We start from the raw sequence: 21,168 nt of genomic DNA, 5'->3' as shown, positions 1-21,168 counted from the left end.
AGCCCTTTAAGTCAACAAAATTGGCTTCATCGTGTGGATGGCTGCAGAGTTAAATCGATCTAATGCTGCTAAATTCAACCTAAACTCATAGTGTAGACCACGGCTAGGTGCCCTGGGCCTCTATTCTTTAACTCAACCTGCTACCACATGTTAAAACTACAAACTGCCTTGGCTTCACTAGATTTTACCAGTGTTCGCTAACTTGGGTTAAGAAAACATCTTTTTTCCTAGTGATTATTCTTCCTGAAACCTGACAACCTTTTATTGATGTTGGGCTAAGGGATTACTTTCAGCTTGCTTGTCACAGTGTGTCAGGTAAGTTACAAAAGGTGGCTTGCTCAGACAGACCTGTATTTGACAGAAGACGGAAGAGAGGAAAGAAGAAAAGGTAAGAAATGAGAAGTGAAGTGGGTAATACCAGGCAGGTGCACATTGGAAGTGTGTTCAGCACAATCCAATAAAGGTAATATCCACTGGTTTCCTCCCTCTAGTTCAGTCTGCTCAGGGTGTCTTTCATGCTCAGAACAGCAAAGGCTGTGATGCAGCCATTTGATGCAATATTGCCAATCTCAAGCATTCAAAAATCAAAACAGGCCCCCAAAAATAATTATATTGGCTTAAAATTTTTGAAAATAATATTTTTAGTTCTTTTTCTCTGCCTTTTGGTTTGAGATCCTTTAGGGTGCACTCAGGTCACAAGCTTTCCTCTGCAACAACAACAATTACAAACTCAGTTTTTTTAAAGCAAAGCTTGGATTCCCATATAATCACATGACTCCGGGAACTGGGATTTAAGAAAAAAAAATACCAAATATAAAATTTGCAATAAATTTATAACAGTTGGCAATACTGGAAATGGTAGACTGTGGGGTTCAGGGAAGCAGCGTGTGTGTATGAGCCATGATGGTTGTAGCTCACTGACCTATGGTGATCAATTCAGAAACTTTGCTGTTCAATCCACCTGCCTCCACTCTATCCATTTAAGCAAGTTGCCCAGTGATCCTCCAAAAAAGTAATGTCCTTAAATAGGCAGCAACCTTATCCCATGAACATTGCCTAATCAAAACATGTTTCTAGAGATTCCAGTTATGAATATATCCTTCCAATTCTAGAGTCCCCAGCGTAAGGCTATGTCCACCTGTGACTTCCTCTGCTGTTTTGTATTGGGCCCAACATGTGAGTTAGGCTGAAGAGATTCTATATTTCCCCGGGTTTGTGGATTTCAAGCAGAGATTTAGGCACCTATCTCCAGGAGAGAGAGGCAGGGCTTAGAACACACCCTTATTGTCAGCATTGTTACCTCAGTTTCCCTAAAAACCAACCCAGGGTTACACTTATATTGGTTTTATTAAATGCCGCTGTTGGATCAAACAGAAAAGGAATGGGGTTTATTCATGCACGCACACATTCATCGCATTCATACCATCACGCACCCACATGCTCACACAGGCAGAGAGTTACCAGAGACAGCAGAGGAAGCCGAGAAGCCTATGCATAGTAGATCTGGTGTGTCCACCTGCGGTCATGGATCCGGGCTGGCAAGGAGGTCAAGAAAACAGGGGGCTTGTGTGCATGCCTTCTTCCTTTTATTGGAACTGGGCAGCTCCTGTCATGTACACTGAGTTTCCCTTCTGTGTCCGTCATGGAGAAGCATTCCCAGGCCTCATTCCTTTCGTGCATACCAGGTTCTTCTTTTCTTTACAGCACTCCATGATTGCCTTCTCAGGGCAAATTACATCAGACACACCTGACTCCTAGCTCTGGGCTCTTTTCTCCTTGAAGTTCCTCTCCGCCCTGTCCTACAAACATTCCCTTGTTCACACTCCCTTATCTCCCACACACACTCCCTTGTTCACACTCTCTCTGATTGCGTGATGGGGTATTGCAAAGCTTGGAGGTTTATACAAGTGGTAACTGAAAAGGTTACAAAACTTAAAAGGCTATGCTAACAATAACTAAAGTTACACAGTTTGCAAAAAGGTTACAGAACTTAATGATCATACTAGCAATGACTGAAAAGTTACAAATCTTACAATCGCATTCTGCTGGATTGAGCGGAGGTTTTACATAACATTTCCCGCCCCTTGGTCACCCAAATTGTGGTGACTCTCCAAAGGGGGACAGCATGCCTTCGCTCATCCATGCCAGTACTTCGATTGCCGGAACAATTCTGGATTTTCATTACACGTAGCATGTCCACAATGACAGCAATACATATCAAAATGTTGACCCGAGGATGTAACAATGACTGTCAAACAACCATTCTCATGTACTACATGTAGATGAAAATCAGAGCATTTGGTGGAGAGGTAAACAATCGGTAAAGAGATTATTACAAACTTGATGTATCACAGGCGTTTGGACGGAGGTGGCCACCACGGGGATAGATGTGTGATTGACAATTTGGCCGGAGGCAGAGGGGTAGGGAGAGGGAGGGGTCCAGTTAGAGTTAAAAAGGGCTGAGAGTATGGTTTGTTTCTGTTCCCTGCCTAATGTGGTATCTTCCCTTTTCCCAAACACCATACACCATAATGCTAGCAATGAGACAAGCGCTACAAGACAAACATAAAACATGAAACACAAAACACAGAATATAAGACAACGTAGAAGTTTGCTATGACAATGCACCATGGTATGTTTCAATTGTCCTTCAGCTGGTAGCAGCTCTTTCTGGTGCTCTGAAAAACAGAAGCTGTGAAAAAGACTTAAACATTGCAAACTGTTGGCTATCGTAGAGAGGAGCATGGAGTCAGGGTCGTTCCCCCTACATGCTTGAGCTGTCCCCGATGGATCCACTTCCTTTTATCAGGATATCATCCACATATGAGACCACCCACCCCTTATCCCCTGGAGGGAGATGCTCTAATATTTGGGTCATGTCTGCGACTATTGGTGCCCACTGCGGGGGGGTCATCGCATTGACTCTCTGATAGTCGACAGTCAGTCTCCATGAGACACCATCAGCTTCCCTCACAGGCCATATGGGGGAGTTAAAGGGGGAAGTCATTCTTTTCACTACTCCCTGCCCTTCCAGCTCTCTAACTGTCTCCGCTACAGCCCAGCTTGCTGCAGTGGGGATAGGATATTGTTTCTGTGGGGGGACCGCTGGTCCTTCTATTTTTACTGGTTCCCCAGTCCATTTACGGCAGTCCAGCTTGTGGGCCACCCATGCCTGGAGAAAATGCTTCCTCCGTTCCTCCTTGCTATCCCCGGTCACTGCCGCCACTCCCAACATACTACACATAAGCAATCTGGTATCTCCTTTCCTTATTTCAGGGGTCCAGTCTTTCTTTGGGGTCCTCCATAAACCTTTGTTAGAACAATCAACCACTATTCCTCCCTCCTGCAAGCAATTTATGCCCAAAATTGGTTCTGTAGTTGTGGGGCTATAAATCCAGGGCCATCTTCGGGTAAGATTCCCCACCCAGGTGACCAGTCATCCCAACACTTGTCCCTGTGCCAAGGTGCTATCAAATCCCTGGATCTCAATGGTTCCCGGGATTGGCATTCCCAGCATGGGGCAGGGAAGCAGTGAGACAGCCGCGCTGGTGTCCACCAGCGCCACAAAATCTAATTCCAATGTCTCAGGGCGCTCATATGGCCCCCCCCACCGGAAGGCACACCCGCAATCCACCTGGAGAGGTCCCACCCAGGTCCACCCCGGGTGCTTTCCTCTCCAAGTGGACTCGGGGAGTGGGGGCCCCCTAATCTGAGGTTGCTTTTTTGGCCCCAATATCACTGCCTGGCTCCAGGAGCTTCAACCCCAGCTGAATACAGCAGAGCGTTAGGGACTCTGTAGGCTTCCCATCCCATTGGCTCATGGATTCCCTCTGGTCCTTTAAGGCCATCCACAACTGTATGCGGAGCCAGCCGGTGTCCAATCGGGGGTGTCTGTATCGAGGCGCTGGGGCTGTAGCCGCAGCAACGGGAGCAGGAGCCCCAGCTCTGGGCTGACCAACCACTCTGGTGGCCTGGTGCGCCACTTCCTTAAGGTGTGGTATGTCTAGGGGCTCTCCCTACCTCCATACTCCCATAGCCATCTGGACATCTTTGGGCAACATTGCTGCAATAAGCCTTAATTTGGCCCTTGGAACCACAATGTCAGACAGGGTCCTGGGGATCGCTCCCCCCTGGGCACAGGCCAGATACCGCCCAGTTAATCCCGCTAATACCATTCTCTCCACGAAGATGTCAGGGGCCTCCCCTGGAGCGGGGGAGCCTGCTGCATACTGGTGGCTGACCTCCTGCAGTGCCTCTCCTTGAGCCAAATTGCGAACCAGCACGAATGGGGACTGCCACCGTCCGGCTGCCTGTGTCCGCAGTTCGATTCCCATATCACATCCCAGTACTGTGGATGCCATCCTCAATAGTTTCCTAACTTCCTCTGGGTTTAACCCCTGATCCTCTATCGCCATCAGAAACTGATATGCCCATTCCAAGAATGTGCTCGCCTTGGCTGGCCCTAACCCTTGAGCCACAGACGTTATCTCCGCAGGGGTCAAGGCTATTTCCTGAATAGTTACCCCAGTTACAGGTTCCAAGGCTCCCTCCCTGGGCCGGGGGGGGGGGGGGGGCTGTGCTGGAAAGTTAACCGTTGCACAGCTGCCACCGGGGCTGGCCGAGCTCCTGGCCCATCTGGTGGCCATCCCAAGTCGGGGTCATACCATATGTTCCCGTCCCAGTCTCGGGGGGCATATCGGAGCGGCACCTTTGTACCTGATCCCAAGGGTCCTGCTGCTCTCCCGCCCAGATGGGTCCCCTGCTCTAACACCAATCCCCGCAAACACTCCACCTGGACTTTCAACTCCTTAGATTGTTCCCTCTCTTCCTCGGCCTATTCAGCTCTCTCCATCGCCTTGACGGTGGAGATTGCTAGCTGCTGACACCTTGCCCCTGCTGCTTGTGCTTTCCACATTTCCCTTTCCACCCTTACTCACTCCAACTCCTGCTTCACTTGCATGGTTTCAGAATTAGAATCAGCTTTAGCAGTTTGCCAAGCACAACAAGTTTGCCACAACAACCATGCCGCCGCCCGATCCTTAGTCTTTGAATCCAGATGATAAAACTCACAATATTTCTGGTACATATTTTCTACGTCCACCATGGCATCCCCTGATGAAACCGCCCCTGGGACCCCTGGTCCAACACCCTTGCAGTGTACCCAGAGAAGGAGGAGGGGAAATTTTGCCACTTTCCCTTCCATTGTGGATTCGGGGGGGGAGCTCTTTCCCTTTCTAAACAGCGGCATCATGCCCAAAATCAGGAAGGGGGAGCAGGCGCCTCATGCGCTGTCTACTCCGTGTGGCCCCTTTCCAGTAGTGTACCCTATCGGTGGTTGCCTGCATTCTCCACCACTAATGTTACCTCAGTTTCCCTAGAAACCAACCCAGGGTTACACTTATATTGGTTTTATTAAATGCCGCTGTTGGATCAAACAGAAAAGGGATGGGGTTTATTCATGCACGCACACATTCATCGCATTCATACCCTCACGCACCCACATACTCACACAGGCGGAGAGTTACCAGAGACAGCAGAGGAAGCTCAGAAGCCGATGCATAGTAGATCTGGTGTGTTCGCCTGCGGTCATGGATCCGGGCTGGCGAGCAGGTCAAGAAAACAGGGGGCTTGTGTGCATGCCTTCTTCCTTTTATTGGAACTGGGCAGCTCCTGTCATGTACACTGAGTTTCCCTTCTGTGTCCGTCATGGAGAAGCATTCCCAGGCCTCATTCCTTTCGTGCATACCAGGTTCTTCTTTTCTTTACAGCACCCCATGATTGCCTTCTCAGGGCAAATTACATCAGACACACCTGGCTCTTTTCTCCTTGCAGTTCCTCTCCGCCCTGTCCCACATACATTCCCTTGTTCATACTCCCTTATCTCCCACACACACACACATATACACCCTTGTTCACACTCTCTCTGATTGCGTGATGGGGTATTGCAAAGCTTGGAGGTTTACACAAGTGGTAACTGAAAAGGTTACAAAGCTTGCAAGAGTTACAAAGCTTAAAAGGCTATGCTAACAATAACTAAATTTACAACATTTGCAGAAAGATTACAAGGAAACCTTAATGATCATACTAGCAATGACTGAAAAGTTACAAATCTTACAATCGCATTCTGCTGGATTGAGCGGAGGTTTTACATAACAAGCATCACCCATTGGCTAGTTTAGGCAGCTCCCTGCCTAATGTGCTTGTCAAGGCTAAATCCCCACTCTGGCACTTTGAGTGCAGAATGTAGGGGCCTGCAAGGATTCTAAAAATTAATACTGGACACTCCAGGTTTGTATTAACTCCTAAGGTTACAACTTTTCTCTGACCTTGGCTTGGTAAACGCTGCCACGACCCAAATGCAACAAAACCCCCTTTGAACCCAGGAAGGAGCATTTGGGAATTCCTCCCTGTGGGGTACGCTCAAGCCCTTTTACTCCCCCCCAGCCACCCACAAACACACACACTACAGGGAAGAGCTGAGAAAGAAAACAAAGGAAATTAGCTGTGCTACCAGCTAATCAAACAACATGCACAAACCTCTTAGGATACCAAAAATCCAATCCTGTTCTTAAAAAAGGTAAATTTTATTAAAAACAAAAAGGAAAAAATACATCTGGAACTTAGGTTTTTGCTAGATTTTAAAAGAGCAATTCCAAAAATTAAGCACCCAAACTAGCTTTCTTGGGGGTTCATCTTAAAGGTTACAAGCAAACAAAAGCATCAGGGTTTAGCCCAGAGGAGATCCACAAGCCAAAATAAGAAATAAACCTGATTGTGTCTAACTAAACATTCCCATCCAAATAATTTCTTCTAGACATGGAAGATACTTTTTTCATACCTGGATCAAACCATAAACAGCATTCCTGCTTGTAGCATTGCAGCTCCATCCCTGCAGCCCAGAGAACAACAGACAAACAGAAAGTTTCTTTCCCCATTTTAAAAAATTCTAGCCTTCCGATGAAGTGAGCTGTAGCTCACGAAAGCTCATGCTCAAATAAACTGGTTAGTCTCTAAGGTGCCACAAGTACTCCTTTTCTTTTTACGGATACAGACTAACACGGCTGTTACTCTGAAACCTAGCCTTCCCATTGGCTCTTTTGGTCAGGTGCCCACTTTTTTTTTCTTTACCTGGGGGACTTTTTAACCCTTTACAGGTAAAGCAAGTAAAGAACAGCTACCAAAAGGATTTTACAGCTAACTGGCTGGCTGGGTGTCCACTTTATTTATCACAGCTGGTTTTGTGGATCCTAATCTAAAGCATCTATCTCTCCCTATTCATTGTAGAGGAGCCTAGGCTTTGTGGATTGGAATGTTGTTCCTGTGATTTTCTAGGTCCCTGAAAGTTAGCCACCATGATGCTCACCATTGCAATGCCTAAGTCCTTTCATGGATCTCACCCTTTGCTTCTGTTATTGCTGCTGCTTCTTAACCTGCTTCCTCTTCCCCTGCTAATCAGTGCTCCCTTCGGCACTCTCATTGAAGGAGGGGGAAGAGTCGAAGGCAAGGAGGTAGCAGCAATGAGGGAGTTTCAGCAACATGCCCTGCCCATCCTGACATAAAATGGAATCAGAGGTGAGGCTAGAAAGCTAGAGTCCCTGACTAGAGGCTGGAGGATAGACAGATCTGGGAAAGAAGTAATAGGAGGAGAACTGGGGGAAGAGAAGGAGGTGTAAGAAACCTGGGTAGAGAAGCTGAGGGATTGTGGAGGAGGCTCAGGGGAAATGAGGAACTGTGAAGACTCAGGCCATAGCTACGCTACATAGTTAAGTCGACTTATGTTGAAAGCTGCTTTAATTACATCAGTTGTGGAAATCCACACAATGCTCCTTGTGTCGGCATAGCACATTCACAGTTGGTGCTCTTGCATCGACAGAGAGTGTGCTGCACTGTGGGTAGCTATCCCACTATGCAACTTGCCACCCTGTGTCACCCTCTAACATTGACAGCTCTGGAAACGGATCGTGGTGCATCATGCAGGCGTGCTTGCCATCCCATGATGCAGTTCTTTCTGTCCCATCATTCCATGGGCTTCCAACTTCATTTCCCGTCATTTTTCAACAGGCCTTGTAAACTGAGCACCCGTCATCTCTGCCTGACAGCATGGATGGATCCTGAACTGCTGACCAGTCTAGTGATGAGCATTATCAACACAACTCAGATGGTCCTGAAGTGTTTCATGAGCTGTGAAACAGACAGTGAATCAGTAATGCCTGCCCTGCGGTCTGCCATTGAAACAAATAATTCAAGATTGCTGCTGGCATTCATGGAACAGCTGCACATAGTGGACCATCAGTACTGGGCTCGGGAAACAAGCACTGAGTGGTGGGATCGCATCCTGATGCATGTATGGGACGATGGGCAGTGGCTGCAGAACTTTCAGATGTGCAAATCCATTTTTGTGAAACTGTGTGCAGAGCTCACCCCAGCACTGCAAGGACACCAGAATGAGAGCTGCCCTTACTGTGAAAAAGCGAGTGAAGATTGCTGTGTGGAAGCTGGCAACCCCAGACTGGTACTGGTCAGTCACAAATCAGTTTGGGGTTGGAAAGTCCACCCTGGGGGTTGTGATGCAAGTTTGCAGGACCCTTAATCCCTCCTGCTACAAAGGATTGTGACTCTTGGTAATGTGCAGGAAATAATTGATGCCTTTCAGGCAATGGAATTCCCTAACTGCAGCAGGGTGGTACATGAAACACCTATCCCAATTTTGGCCCCAAACCATCTTGCAATGGAGTACATCAACCAAAAGGGCTACTTCTCCATGGTCATGCAGGTGCTGGTGGATCACCGGAGCCATTTCACTGACATCAGTGTGGGGTGGTCAGGGAAGGTGCATGATGCATGCATCTTTTGGAACACTGGACTGAATAGCTGCACTCTGGGACTTTCTTTCCAAGCCACAAGATTTCAATGGAGGATGTGCAAATGCCCATAGTGACCCTTGGAGACCCCGCCTACCCCTTGCTCCTGTGGCTCATGAAGCCTTACACCGTAAACCTAGACAGCAGTAAAGAGTGCTTCTACAACAGGCGCAGGAGGTGCCAAATGACTGTTGAATGTGCCTGTGGGAGACTAAAAGGTTGCTGGTGGTGCCTTTTTGGCTGGTTAGACCTCACTGGAGAAAATATTCTAATGATCATTGCGGTCTGCCATACTCTGCATAATATTTGCTAAGTGAAGGGGGAAAAGTTTCCCCCGGGGTGGACTGCTGAGGCTGATCAGCTGATTTTGAGCAGCCAGATATCATGGCAATTAGAGGGGCACAGCAGGAGGCTATTCAATCAGAGAAGCTCTGAAAGAGCATTTTGACAATGGTTCCCAGGATTGTGTCTTTCTGTGAAGCATTTGGCCAGGCAATGTTTACTTGCCACTTTGAATTACCCCTGTAATGCTTGCTTCCTGAGCCTTAATTGTACTAGGCAAATATTCCTTCCTATAGCCACTGTTTGTATGTTAGCACTGACCAACATGTGTATGACACAAATACTTATTTTATTTCAAAGATTCAAGTTTAATAAAAGGACAAAACACAATTTTTTGGTCAAACGAGGGACATGGCAATGAGGAACAGTCTTGCGGTTAGGGTTCTCACAGCTGTGTGCATCTCCAGCTTTCATTGTGAAATCAGTGCCTAGGCGTGGAATGCATGGGGTACTGTGAGGGACCGGGAACATGCAAGGAATGTGGTGGGGGAGTTTGGGAGGGAATGGAAGAGAGTTCTGCAGGGGGAGTCATGCACAGATTTGCTCAAACTGCAGCATAATAAGGGACTTCAGCATCTTTGTCTGGCCCTCCAGTGGCTTTATCATCCACTCCTGGCTATCTATCATGCGCTTCTGCTCCTATCTCCTTTCATTAATTGTCTCCCTCCATGCTCTTGTTTCGCTATGTGCTGCATCTGTTGACTGCAGCACTTCTCGAAACATATCCTCCTTACTCTTCCTCGTTCACTGTCTTCTCTGACTGATTTCAGAGTGGTAACCGTGTTAGTTTGCATCAGCAAAAACAACGAGGAGTCCTTGTGGCACCTTAGTGACTAACAAATTTAGTCACTTCTGTCCCTTATTCTTCCTCTACCATATAACTAAGAACATGAGAGATCAATCTCCTCTCACAGTGCAGTGTCAAAGCAAAATGTGCACTTACCAGAGCCCCCCTCTCTTGCATCATGTGCACCAGAGCCAGAGTGCTGGGACTGGCTAGACCCTTCTAGAGTTGAAAAGAGGTCCTGACTCACTGCACCACAGATGACCCTGTTGTGTGCGCCACATCGTCCTCCAGCTCCACTTCCTCGTCCACAACTTCATCCTGGGGCTGAATCTTGTGATATTATAATACTTTATGGTGAACAAGGAGATGTGCTATTTCCTTGCATAATTGCCCTTCTGGGAAATGTGAATTGTGCTGGAGCATAGTCAAATATGGGATTATTTCTATTTGTTGCCAAATTTAAATCTCTATCTTGAAAGAGTAGTAGTGGCATTCAAAAATGTGCTGATTTGTCAAAAAATAAATAGATCCAGTAATCTCTGTATATTTAGGGTTCCTTTCTACCTACAGCACTCTAGAAAATACTTTGAATATGGAAAAAAACTGAGGTTAGTCAACTGCAAATCTTATGTATCTATCTAAGGCAACTGAGAAATTTTAAATATTATTACATTATGTTTGATAGCTACATTAATGTTTTTAATGTATGATACATAATGAAACCTGAACTCCTATTGCTATCTATTTGTAATATGTTCGTATTTTACCAGAATATAAATCTCATTCTGGGTTATAAGAAAAACCACGCAGAGCTGGGAGCATTGCGTGTGCATCGTTTGCATGATGGATTTGCCAGGAAGCATTATTACCCCAGGGATTTCATTATGCACCGTGGAAGAGGAAAATAATTCTGCTCCTACTGAAGAAAAAGAGAAACTAACTTCCACGATCAACAGCAGGCACCCTACTTTTTTTTTTTAATTCTCGGGGTTTGGGTTTTTTTTAAATGCTACACATGGAGCATTTTCATTGAAATCTTATCCCGTATGTTCATGTCACTTCACTTTGTTCTTTTAAGAAGTTAAACGATCACAAAAGGAAATTCAGTTGAGTCTGCATAGCAGCAACATTTTGTTTTGACAGGTTTGTGTCATTTCTGCCAAGGGTGCAGACTGTTTAGGAGTTTTTCAAAAGAAGGGATACTTCGAAGTTCATATGCCTTCTACTACAACCTACCATGCAAGCATTTTCCTGTGATTGATTGAAGGCAGGGGATAACCAGGGAGAAACTGAAAGAGCTTGCTGACCTGTGCTGCACACACAAGATAGCATCAGCCTTTACAAGTCAGTGTCTCTTTTTCTGTGGGCAAGCATTCTCCCCTTCCTCCTCCAAATTCCTCCTCAAAACCCAATGCTTGAGGCTTGCTTTCTACAGCTGACTTCTACTCCTACTTCTGCTCCTACTACCTGCTCCTTCCCTCCTCCCTATCTCAGAATTGGTTTTTTTCTATTTTTAACAAAACTGTTAAGATTAAATTGCAAAATATCATCTCATCTTATTCCTTCCTTCCTTCCCTGCCATTTTCTCTTATTTACTCATGTATATGACTGTAAGCAGGGGCTGTGTGTGTACATATTTAATATTTATAATAACTCATGGGATCAGCAATATAAAGATATGTGGCAAAAAATTTCAAAGGAACTGAATTAAGATGCGCTCTATGTGCTGGGGAAAGCTTGTGCTGTGTTCTTTCGAATTTTAATAAATATTATTTCATTAGAGTCTATTTTAATTCACTTCAAATAGTTACTGAATAAGTCTTATCAGAACTTTTGGAAGATCCCAAACAGTAAATAGTTAGCAGATCATTTATCATTGCTCCAAAAAGCCCAACTCTCTTAACATTAACCAAATGTGAATGCAACTGTGATTTGCTAGAGACCAGTACAATTTCTAATTCTTTCTGCAGATTGCTCTTTTTTTATTTGTATTTAGAGAAAAGACTCTCTAGCAATATAAAGAGAAGTCTGTTTGTTTTTTACTCCCCTCCTGCCCCCCACCCTTCTTATTTCTATATCAAGGATTAAGGCATTTTTCTTTAAAGATCTTTGAAAGGAGAGCTCCAAAATATGAGTAGAGAGAAATTCTTAATCTTTTCTTTTTTGCCCTGCCGGAAATTTTCTGGGGGCTGTATTTGGCACTGCTATTTGAGTTTGAATAGCTGTGCTGTAAAGGAGCAAAGCATGCTTATCTGGTAATGGGAATATGTGCTCTGTGTGCATAAATGTGGAAGAAAGACAACTAAAGCTTGATTTGGTTTCTCAAATTGCATCCAGTTTAGAGTTTTTTGATGCAGGGACCATGACTCTCTTTGGTACAGCACATATTACAATGGATCCCTAATCCTGATGAGCTCCTGTAGTTGCTACATTAATATATTTATATTGCTGATATGAGAATCATTATCATTGTTAAATATGTATATTATGTACAGTCAAAACTCTGCATAATGGTTTAAAGGATGTAATTAAAAAACAATGAAGTGGATCACCTTGCAGTATTGGGGCTTTAGACAGCAGTTATTCCAGGGTGCAGGAAAAGAAAGTTACTAACCTTTTCCATAACAAGAAGTTGTTCTTTGATATGTGTTGCACATGTCCATTCCACCATAGGTCTGTGCACGGCCAAGAGACAGTTGTCAGAGATTTTTCCCTCAGGAGTACCCGTGGGTACATGTTCCCTCTGTTGCCTTGTGCTGCAGCACAATGGTATAAACGGCAGAGCCACCCCGACCTTCCTCAGTTCCTTCTTACCTGATAAACTCTGATAGAGAAGGGAAGGAGGGTGGGTCATGGAATAGACATGTGCAACACATCTCAAAGAACAACAATTACAGAAAAGGTTAATAACCATTTCTTCTTCTTCAAGTGATTGCACATGTCCATTCCACGCTTGGTGACTCACAAGTAGTTTGAACTGGAGTTGGGCTCGGAGTCTATTTGAACAGGGATTGGAGGACCATATGTCCAAATCTGGCACTGACTCTGGATTGTTAGAAACGGCATAGTGAGAGGCAAAAGGATGGACGGATGACCAAGTTGCTGCCTTACAAATGTCTAAGATGGGCACATGAGCCAGAAAAACTGCAGAAGCTGAAACCTGGTTGAATGGGCCAATACTCTACTTGGAGGGCATCACATTAGCCAACTAATAACATAAATGAACGTAAGCAGATATCCAAGGAGAGATTCTTTGGGAGGCCCTTCATTTTGTTTGCAATCACAATGAACAACTGTGACGATGACCTAAATGGCATAGTCCAATCTAGATAAAAAGCCAAAGATTTTCTAACCTCCAGACTGGGAAGCTTTTCCTCATCTTTATTCATATGATGTTTTGGAAAGAATGTTGGTAAATAGATTGCTTGATTTATGTGAAAACTGGAAAACATTTTAGTAAGGAATATTGTGTGAGGGTGAAGGTAAACTTTGTCTCCATAGAAGACCATATAGGGAGGTTGTGGTGCCAGAGCTCACAGTTCCCCCACTCACCCAGCAGAGGTAATAGCGATTGAAAAGGCCACTTGCATTGAAAGGTGTAGCAGCGAACAGGTGACCAGCAGCTCAAAAGCCCATCAGCTTTCCTAGTACTAGGTTCAAGTTCCATGGGGAAATAGGGTCTTCTACTAGTAGGTACAACCTGTTCCGACCCTTCAAAAAATCAGATAGACATTGGATTGGAAAAGAGAGAGAGTTGTTACAGGAGAGTGCAAAGTCGAGACAGCTACTAGGTGGATGTTGATGGAATTAACACCAACCCTTGTTGTTTCAGGAAGTGGAGATAGTCCAATACATGATGGATGGGAACCCAGGAGGGGGAAACCACCTTTCTGTTGGGACCTGATTGATCTTTTCTATTTGGCCAGGTAAGTACTCCTAGTCAAAGACTTTCTACTATTTAGAAGCACTTCCTGTACCTCTTTAGAACATCTCCCTTCCCTGAAGCAACCAGGCCATCAGGTGGAGGACCTGCAGGCTGGCATGGAGGAGGCAGCTGTGGTTCTGGGAGATCACATCTGAATCCAGTGGGAGTGACAGTGGAGGTCCACCCAGTAGGGCTAGTAAAGCCAATAACCAGTATTGTCAGGGCCACATTGGGGCTCTGAGTATGAGGTGAGCATGGTCTTGTTTGATTTTGGACAAGACTCTGACCAAGAGTGGAACTGGAGGGAAGGCATAGAGCAGGCTGTTTATCTAGGGTAGCAGGAAGGCATCTGGCAAAGAAAGTGGACTGTTACCTGCTCGGGAAAAAAATGACGACATTTTCTTTTGGTCCTGGTTGCAAACAGGTCCACTTAGGAGTCTCCCACAGCTAGAAAATGGATCTGGCTAGATTTGGCTGAAAGGACCACCCTGCGGGTAAGCAGCTCTCAGGTGGATGGAGTTGGCGATGCAGAAATTCCAAAGCAATATTACCTCTTGGCACAATCTCTTCGGTCTTCACGGCTGAGGATGTTAGGGTGATTCCCAAACCTGAGCTGTCCTTTGTAGGTGACAAATCTAGGAATTGTCACAGATAGAAGTGTCATTAGAGATTGTTTTGGAATTAATTGATAAACTTAACAGTAACAAGTCATCGGGACCAGATGGCATTCACTCAAGAGTTCTCAAGGAATTAAAATGTGGAATTGCAAAACTATTAACTATGATTTATAACCTGTCCTTTAAATCAGCTTCTGTACCCAATGCTAGAAGATAGCTAATGTAACGCCAATATTTAAAAAGGGCTCTAGAGGTGATCCCGGCAATTACAGACCGGTAAGTCTAATGACAGTACCAGGCAAATTAGTTAAAACAATAGTAAAGAATAAAATTGTCAGACACATAGAAGAACATAAATTGTTGGGCAAAAGTCAACATGGTTTCTGTAAAAGGAAATCGTGTCTTTCTAATCTATTAGAGTTCTTTGAAGGGGTCAACTAACAAGTGAACAAGGGGGATCCAGTGGACACAGTGTACTTAGATTTCCAGAAAGCCTTTGACAAGGTCCCTCACCAAAGGCTCTGATGTAAATTAAGTTGTCATGGGATAAGAGGGAAGATCCTTTTGTGGATTGAGAACTGGGTTAAAAGACAGGGAACAAAGGGTAAGAATAAATGGTAAATTTTCAGAATGGAGAGGGGTAACTAGTCGTGTTCCCTAAGAGTCAGTCCTAGGACCAATCCTATTCAACTTATTCATAAATGATCCGGAGAAACAGGTAAACAGTGAGGTGGCAAAGTTTGCAGATGATACTAAGCTGCTCAAGATAGTTAAGACCAAAGCAGACTGTGAAGAACTTCAAAAAGATCTCACAAAACCAAGTGATTGGGCAACAAAATGGCAAATGAAATTTAATGTGGATAAATGTAAAGGCATGGACATTGGAAAAAATAATCCCAACTATACATACAATATGAAGGGGGCTAATTTAGCTACAACTAATCAGGAAAGAGATCTTGGAGTCATCATGGATAGTTCTCTGAAGACGTCCACGCAGTGTACAGCGGCAGTCAAAAAAGCAAACGGGATGTTAGGAATCGTTAAAAAAAGGATAGAGAATAAGACTGAGAATATCTTATTGCCCTTATATAAATCTATGGTATGCCCACATCTTGAATACTCTGTACAGACGTGGTCTCATCTCAAAAAAGATATACTGGCATTAGAAAAGGTTCAGAGAAGGGCAACTAAAATGATTAGGGGTTTGGAACGGGTCCCATATGAGGAGAGATTAAAGAGGCTAGGACTTTTCAGTTGGGAAAAGAGGAGACTAAGGGGGGATATGATAGAGGTATATAAAATCATGAGTGGTGAGGAGAAAGTGAATAAGGAAAAGTTATTTACTTGTTCCCATAATATAAAAACTAGGGGCCACCAAATGAAATTAATGGGTAGCAGGTTGAAAACAAATAAAAGGAGGTTCTTCTTCATACAGTGCACAGTCAACCCATGGAACTCCTTGTCTGAGGAGGTTGTGAAGGCTAGGAGTATAACAGTGTTTAAAAGAGAACTAGATAAATTCATGGAGGTTAAGTCCATTAATGGCTATTAGCCAGGCTGGGTAAGGAATGGTATCCCTAGCCTCTGTTTGTCAGAGGCTGGAGATGGATGGCAGAAGAGAGATTACTTGATCATTACATGTTCGGTTCACTCCCTCTGGGGCACCTGGCATTGGCCACTGTTGGCAGAAAGGATACTGGGCTGGATGGACTTTTAGTCTGACCCAGTACGGCTGTTTTATGTTCTTAATCACATTGACCAGGCTTTTCCTTGTCTATTCACACAGAACATGGCCACTCTGTTGTCCACTAGCACCAGAAAACTCTTCCCCTCAATATACGGAAGGAAGGCCAAGCAAGATAACCAAATAGCTCACAATTTCCTGACATTTATGTGTATTTTCAGATCTTGCATAGACCAAAGACCTTGTGGCTGCTGAAACCCCAAGTGAGCTACCCAACCTATAACATCTATTCTATAACTAAGATGAGTACCAGTTGTGGAGCATCAAAAGGGTATCCCATCCAAACTTTCAAGGGGTCTGTCTACCAGTGCAAGGAGGACAAGATCTGCATTGGCACTGAACCACCATGTTTAGATGATGATAGACTGGTGAATACACCAAACCTAAATGTACTTGTAGCTTTCTGAAGTGCAGTCTGGCATGTTGCACCACGTAACTGCATGCTGCTATGTGCCCTAGAAGCTTGAGGCAGCCTCATACTGTGGTGACAGGATGTGCCTTAAGTCTAAAGCAAAGGCCTTCATCATTTGGTATCTCAGCTGCAGAAGGAAGACCTTGGCCTTCGTAGAGACCAGGACTGCACCAATATATTCTATTCTCTGTTCAGACATCAGGATCGATTTCTCCATGTTGATTAATTGCCCTAGCACATTGAAAGTGGACTGGATAAGGATCATACTGGACAGCACCTGAGATCTGGACTAGCATCTCACCAACCAGTCAGCTAAGTAAGGGAACACGTGAACTCCTGACCTTCACAGGAATGCTGCTACCACAACTGTGCATTTTGTGAATACAGGAGGAGCTGCTGATATGCGAAAGGGTAGCACTGAATTGGTAGCGGGATCAGTTTGCCACAAACCTGAGGAATTTTCAGTGGCTCTGATGAATTGCCGTGTGACAATAGGTGTCTTTTAAGTCTAGGGCAGCATACTAATCTGCTGGGTCCAGGGAAGGAATAATGGCAGCTGGAGGTACCATCTGGAATTTTATTTTTTTCAGGAATTTGTTGAGCAGCCTTAGATCTAAATTAGGTCTCTGAGACCCCCTTTTGCTTTCATGATTAGGAAATAGTGGGAATAAAACACCTTTCCTCTGACTAATAGGAGAACTTCCTCTATGGCCCCCATGTGAAGGAGAGATTGCACCTTGTGCAGTAGAATGACCTTATGAGAGTAGTTCCTGAAGAGGGATGGGGAAAATGGGGGAGAAGGACCAGAAACAAACTGAAGGATGTCTCCCATTTCCACTGTGTTTAAGACTCACTGATCTGTGATGATGCGGGACCAAGCACTTAGGAATGGGATAGAGCAGTGTTTCCCAAACTTGGGATATCCCTTGGCCCGCACCACTTCCCGCAGCCCCCATTGGCCGGGCACAGCGAACTGCGGCCAGTGGGAGCCGTGATCGGCCGAACCTGCGGACGCGGCAGGTAAACAAACCAGCCCGGCCCGCCCGGGGCTTTCCCTGAACAAGCAGCGACCCAAGTTTGGGAAACACTGGGATAGATAATTAGCAAATAGAGAGATAGGAGAGTGTGGCACTCTGGGAACTGATAGTCTATCCTTTACCAACGTGCCAGAATGCTTCTTTGGAAGACCCAGCTTGTGCAGATGAACTGGCAGCTGCAGAAGAGAACGGAGGTGGCAGACTTCTCTTGTAACTTCTGCCATTCTTTCTGGGCAGGTCCTGGGTATGAGGAATAAAAACTGGATACTGGTGGGTGTCCGACTCTGCGAAGTGGATGGTCAGGCTTAGTGGTTGAAGCAGCGGCAGTCATGCCTAGTAGTTGGGGACTGGAGCCAGGGGTCAGAGCAGGAATCAAGAGTGGGGTTAGAACAGGGATCTCAAACTCAAATCACCATGAGGGTCACATGAGGACTAGTACATTGGCCCGAGGGCCGCATCACAAACCTTTTCATACAACGATACAAAAGTATACTCAAAAATGAAAAAAAATTAAGAGTAATATAGTATGCTATTAAAAACAATGTATTAACTTTTTTAAAACTGTAATGCAAAAAGTCAGTGCTAATTTTGACAGTCATTTCATTTTTGGCCACTTAGCTGGCAGCATTTTGCATCAACCAGAGCATCAATATTAGGTTGATATCCTGAGACGAATATCAGTGTTGCTTGCAAATTGTACCACATTCCATACAAAAAACTACACTAAGAGAATGTTTACACTGCACAGTTAAGCACACGTACTTTTTCTCTGCCCCTTTGAGACTATGTGTTACCATGTAATCTTTTAATTACAGGGTCACGTACGGTTTCTTGTAAAATATATACCTTTTTTCTACACCCTTAAATTGTAGAGCATCTTACAGTGATTTTTCTACTGACTTTTATTGCATTGTCACAGTAGCCCAATATATGCTTACTGGCAGAGGACTTGCCATCTAGGCACTCAAGTTTATGGTAAGTATGAGTGAGGGTGGGCAAATGTATGTTGTGATGGGAAGCTGTGTTAATTTGTGCCTGGGTTGTGTTGTGCTGGGAGATTTTGGTTGATTTGTGTTGGTGGCAAATAAGGGGTGTGTGCTGGGGTGAGGGGCTATCTGTATTTGGACTTGCTGGTTGTGTTGTTGTGTAGGTGGTTGTGCTAATATGTGAGGTGGCAGCTAGGGTGCAGCAATCAGGCCAAGTAATCCACTGTCTGTGAAGTCTCCCTCATACAACCAATGAAACTGTAGCATGCAGATTAGCTATTGAGTAAGGGTGGTGATTGGTTGAGTTATCTCTGATATCACAATGGTCTAGTACTCTTGGCACAGCACAGATACACATCTTTCTACAGTTGTATACTAACTGTCAAGTCAAAATAGCTGAGAACTTCAAAATTGGTTGGTAACAGTCTGCAAAACCCCCATTCCACCCCTTCCATTAGCCCCTCCCCTGCCTCTTCCCACCCCTTCCCCACCCCCATTCCAACCCCTTCCTCAAATCCCCACCCCAGCCCCGCCTCTTCTCTGCCTCCTCCCCTGAGCACACCACGTCCCCACTCCTCTCCCCTAGAAAGTCCTAAGCACCGCCAAACAGCTGTTTGGTGGCAGGAAGCGATGGGAGGTAGGCAGAGGAGCAGGGACATGGTGCGCTGGGAGGGGAGGAGGCGGGGGTGAGGGGTGCTGGGCTGCTGGTGGGTGCAGAGCACCCACTAATTTTTTCCCTTGCGTGCTCCAGCCCTGGAGCATCCACAGAGTTGGTGCCTATGGCAGGCTGCAGGAAATAACTCCGCATCGCATGTTTGAGACCCCTAGAGCAGGGGCAGGAATGGGCTGGAGCTGGAACAGGAGCAGGAGCAGTCTGTCAGAACCACCAAGGTTGGGCAGACTGGAGTGGCTGCTCTCATTGGGAGCCTATATTCCTGGGCCTCGGGGTCACTTGGTTAGACCTTTGCCTGTAAATTGGCTAAACCTTGGTTGATTGACATTGAGCTCTCAGGTAATCAGGCTCACGGTTGCTTATCAGCACTTATCAGTCTCAGATATGACTCACTGCAGCAGAACTTCTGCAGATGAAACAGCTTTATTTTGGCCACCGGGATATAAATACCCATTGGCTTAAGGGTCACTCTGGAACCTTTGAGACTATGCAGCTCTCATTGGTTTTCTCTGGAAAAAAAAATGAAGGACACTCTAATGGGAGGCTTTAAATGGTCTGTTGGGAGAGAGACCAGACAGTGGCAGCCATTAACACTGTTCCATAGTAATGGCTGAAGCCATGGCCTGAGTTGCAGAGTCAGCTGCATCTAAATTGGCCTTGAGAGCCATTCTGGCCATTAATTTGCCTTTGTCCATGATTGCGGTGAATTTTTGTCTCTCCTTGTCTGATTCTCTGTTCTTAAACTTTAAAATATTGTCCCACAGGCTAAAGTCATCATGACCCGCTAGTGCTTGCTGGTTTGCAATTTTGAGTTATACCTTCTGTAGAATAAAGCTTCCTGTGTAAGTGGTCTAGGTTTTTCTCCTCTTTTTCTTTTGGCATCAAAGCCGGGTGTCCCTGTCTCTCTTTGTCATTGGCAATGGAGCCAACAAGGAATCCTAGAAAGGGATGGGTGTTCAAATGCTCAAATCTCTGCAAGGGGACATAGTACTTCCTCTCTGTCCTTTTTGCTGCAGGCAGGAGGAAAGATGGGATCTCCCATAGTACCTTGGATAATCTCATTAATTGGGAGAGCTATTCAGGAGGGCCCTGCTGAAGCTAAGATGTCCACAAATCTGCAACTTTTCTTGGACCTCTTCTGGCTAGATATCCAGAGCTGTGGCCATCTTCCTCAACAAGTCTTGATGGGCTGTGTAATCATTAGGTATGTGAGAAGTACTCTGATACCATCTGTGACAGGTTCTCCCCAGGGTGTGTCACCTGGAACTGGGGTACCACTGAAATATCTGATCCACCAGCCTGGGCTCCCTCTCACACTGTGCTGCTGTAACAAGCTGCAGACCCGCTCTCGCTCTTACACTTCCATCAGCATACACACAGGTACAGAGACAACCAGCTACAGTTACTTGAAGGCTCTCTGACTAGCTACTGCACGAACCAACAGTAGAAAGGCTAAAGCCAAAGTAACTCTCAGCTCCCCAGCCACACACCCCACCCCGGAGCATAAACCCAAAATTATACCATCTTGCACTGCACTGGGAACTGTACAGCATAAAATCATAGGCATGTTCCCCTCCTCCCCCCCCAGTCCCAGTGTGGAGAGGAATATGCAACAGCCCCTCTGAGCTTAAGATTCCCACACACTTCACTCCAAACTCACTGGTTTAGATAAAGCAAAAACAAGTTTATTAACTACAAAAGATAGACTTTGAATAAGTGATAGCAAATAGATCAAAGTAGATTACCTAGTAAATAACAAAAATGCAAACTAAGTTTAAGATAGT

General features: G+C 45.2%; 1 long non-coding RNA gene across 2 annotated transcripts in view; it reads left to right on the top strand.

The window, feature by feature from the left end:
* LOC122466283 overlaps window positions 1-21,168 on the top strand; it is a 43,200-nt gene that overhangs the window by 4,850 nt on the left and 17,182 nt on the right. Inside the window, exons 2-4 of one of the 2 annotated variants that reach the window (XR_006291680.1) lie at window positions 13,823-13,916; window positions 14,340-14,409; window positions 16,438-18,588. This is a non-coding gene — a long non-coding RNA (uncharacterized LOC122466283). Of the gene's footprint in view, window positions 1-13,822; window positions 13,917-14,339; window positions 14,410-16,437; window positions 18,589-21,168 lie in introns of those variants that run through there. The other variant, XR_006291679.1, reaches the window with a different exon arrangement.

This window comes from Chelonia mydas, chromosome 1 (assembly GCF_015237465.2).
Source record: "Chelonia mydas isolate rCheMyd1 chromosome 1, rCheMyd1.pri.v2, whole genome shotgun sequence".
Taxonomy (NCBI): domain Eukaryota; kingdom Metazoa; phylum Chordata; order Testudines; family Cheloniidae; genus Chelonia; species Chelonia mydas.
Note: the sequence above shows the minus strand (reverse complement) of the source record. Positions and strands in the feature narration are given on the sequence as shown.